Raw genomic sequence first — 3,433 nt, 5'->3', positions numbered from 1 at the left:
GATGTTCAGATTTTAAAAAGCCATTTTCTTTTATTTCATCAAACCTTAGTTAATCATCAAAAGATAAGGAATAAATGTATTTAGAATTTTTCATGGGGAATCTTTTTTTAATGCTTAAAAAGCTATTAAAATCTAAAGTTTTTATGTTATTAGTGAAAGACATCTTTTCATGGCTGAACAGGTTAACACACTGCTTAGCGAAGAAGCAAAGGTGTCAAAAAACTTTTTTTTTTTAATTCTTTCTATAAAGTAATCTTAGTAAATTACCTATAAGAATTTGGAACTACATCTTAAACGTTATGTTGGAGTTAGGGTTAGGGTTACACTACGCAAAAGAATAATTTAGTATTTATTGAAGAAAAGCTAATTAGAGAGTACAAAAAAAATCTGAAAAATTTATGTTATATTTAAAATATTGCAAACGTGTGTGAAAACATGTTAATTCATTTTGTGAATTACATAAATGCCAACCGATCATTTTATAGCCTTAAGAAAAAAAAGAAAAGTTAGTATTTAATAATAAATGCAATTTTATCGACATCAACTATCAACGCTATTACCATGAAATTGCTAAATAAAAAAAAAAATTGAGTAGTTTCATGATAAGCAGGTCCGCGGCATCTTTTCATGTTTGTTCTTTTTGGGTAAACACAATTGAAAAACCCAAAACTTGCAACTAGAATCTTCGCATTGATTTCATCTAAGGTTTCGCTGAAGTCAATCTTGCGTTTTTTTAATTACTTTGATAAAAGTAGTATATAAATGCGGGTTCTGGCTCATTGACCCCTTTCCATACTTAAGGATGTCATGATGATCATGAATCGTGTTGAATGTTATTTTCCAAGATGACGTGTTTCTTTAATTGTTATGATAAACATAAGTTTTCTAATAAATATAAAAATAATGATGTTATTTGTATATTTGTTAAGATGTGTTTCTGTTGACTTACCTTTGAATAAAAAAAAACCGCAGTGATTTCCATGGATCATGAGATGATCTAAAAAATTTTTCTTCTTATTTAAAAAAATGTTTTAGCGCGAACAAAGCATGCAGGTGAAGTGAAAGCGCTGTTTGATCTTTTGTTCAAAAACATGAGGATGGTGTGTTTGCGAATAAGTAAAGAAGGTATAAGTGTGAGAACAAAAACAAACGATAAATTTAATGTTTGAAGTGGATCTTTTATCGGATCGTTTTGATGAGTACGTGTTTGATTTTGAGGAACCGTTGCATGTGGGTGTTGAGAGTTATGTGAGCAAGGTGTTTAAAACGGTAAAAAATGGTAGCGAGTTGACTTTGTCGATTTTGAGTGCGGGAAGTTTGGAAATCGCCGTGAGAACTTTAGACCAATTTGCGTATAATATTAAGGTGGCGACGGAAAGCGTTCAAAACGTGAGTTTGATGAGCGTTATTGTTTTTGGTCAAAGAGAAGAGTTTCGGCTTCAAGGTTTAGCGAAATGTGTAAGATGATAAAGCCAACATCGGAATTTAGAGTGTGTTTAGAGAAAGGGGTGATGGTGTTTTCAATGGAGACAAGCGGTGTTATTTGGGAGAGCTTTAAGTTTGGAGAAGAGAGCGATGATAAGAAATTCGATTTGGTGCGTAAGTCTGATCAGCTGTATCGAGTTTCAAAAATCGTTTCTTTTTCTAGCGCGTTGGATGTGTATGTGGGAGAGACGTTAATGATTTCGTCTATAGGAGAGATAGGGATGATAAAAGTGTATTTTCTTTGACTTCGTATGGATCCAAAGGATCTAAACTATGGAAAATCTACGATTTTTTATTCTTGTTGGATAAAAAATTTTGGTTTCTTTGGATCATTATAGAATGGATCCTAAAATGGGTATGCTATTAAAGGGTGAATTGGGACCGAGCAGTAAGCCAAGACCGGAGAATTGTTCTTCTTCTCCAGAGCCGATACGATCGTATGCTTTTTTGTTCTTGATGTAAAGCCCATCGCCTTGTGTGTTTCCATCCCAATGGTTGAGGTATATACCGGATCCAAGTTTGGAAATTTTTAGTCCTTTTCCGCCTTTTCTTAAGTAAACGACTCCGCGTCCAGCAATTTTGTCTACTAAGGCAGAACCGGCAGAGGCTCCAACTCCTCCTAATAATCCAGTGGCAAGAGCAGGGACGACTTTTGTGGCGATGGTGCTTCCGATCATTCCTAGTAAAGGTAAAAGAGCACCGATAAATCCGCCTTCTACTTTTGCGTTGTGCATGAGTTGTTTTTTGCTGAGTTTGAGGGTTGCACCTTTTCCAGCTTCATATGCTTTTGCAATTTTGTTGAGTTGGGTTTGAGTGACAGCAAGAACATGTTCACCGTTCAAGTCTTGATGAGTGAGTTTTATGCTGACTTCGGTTTTGTTTTGAATGGCTTTTTTAATTTTGTCAGCTTGTCCTTTTCAAATGTTGAGTTTGATCTTTTGATACATTTTTAATAGAAAAGGAAAATTTTTTTTCACTGACTGAAAGCGCTTCCGGAGAAAAGATCGTGTAGAGTGGATGAGATTTTTTCTCTGATGTGGTATCTGACAATGATGTCTTCTCCTCTAAAATCGACCAAGTGATCATCTTGATCAACGATTTGTGTTTCCATTCTTGAAATTTTGCTGACAACGATGGGTAGGTAGATTAAACGAAAAGGTTTTTCAACAATTTTGGTTCCGGGTTCAACTTGTGGATAAAAGGAGTAAATGTCGTTTGTTGATTTTCCGTCTAAATAAGACGAGCCGATAATGTCGTTAGTGACTCGGATGACTGCAGCTTCTTCAATTCTTACGATGTTTTCAGACTCGTAAGTGCTGATGACGCTAGTGACTTTATTGAGATCAACAGGGTCTTCTTTTTTTTCGACGTAGGTTTATTCGTTTTTGTCGAATCCAAGGAGAGAACCTATGCTGTTATTGACGTTAAAATCAACCCAGTATCTTGTCGTTGCTGTAGGCTTTCCAAAAGTCAATAAGGCTTTGAGCGAAGACTCGTTTGCTGTAATGACGACACCGTCAACTCTGTACAAGCTTCCTGTTTGTTTTTGCATTTCACTTTGAAGGTAATCGTTGAGTTGGTTAATTTCGTAGGATCCTTCTTGAATGTAAATGGTGTAACTGTTTGATCTAAAAACGTTATTTTTAGAGGTGACGTTGGGATAGCTTCGATAGGTTTCGAGTCCTACGAGCGCCATTTCATACTGTTTGTTTAAATCCAGCTCGATGGGTTTTTCAAAGTATGTTTTGATGGAGCTGTTTGATACGGTGGGGAGATCTTTTTTTGATTTGGTAAGCAAATAGAATCCAGACATGTTTTTTATACGTTTGGAAAATAAAAATCGTCCAACCCGCTTCTGTATTTTCCATGGTCTTTTTTAGAGGATAAATCAATGACGGCAAATCCATGGGGTTGAGACCAGCAGTATTTGCAAAACTTTTTAAATTCT

The sequence above is a fragment of the Hydra viridissima genome, unplaced genomic scaffold (genome assembly GCF_058129835.1).
Source record: "Hydra viridissima isolate aposymbiotic clone 2 unplaced genomic scaffold, HvirCarnegie_v1 scaffold_6, whole genome shotgun sequence".
Lineage (NCBI taxonomy): Eukaryota > Metazoa > Cnidaria > Hydrozoa > Anthoathecata > Hydridae > Hydra > Hydra viridissima.
This window is presented reverse-complemented; position numbering follows the sequence as displayed.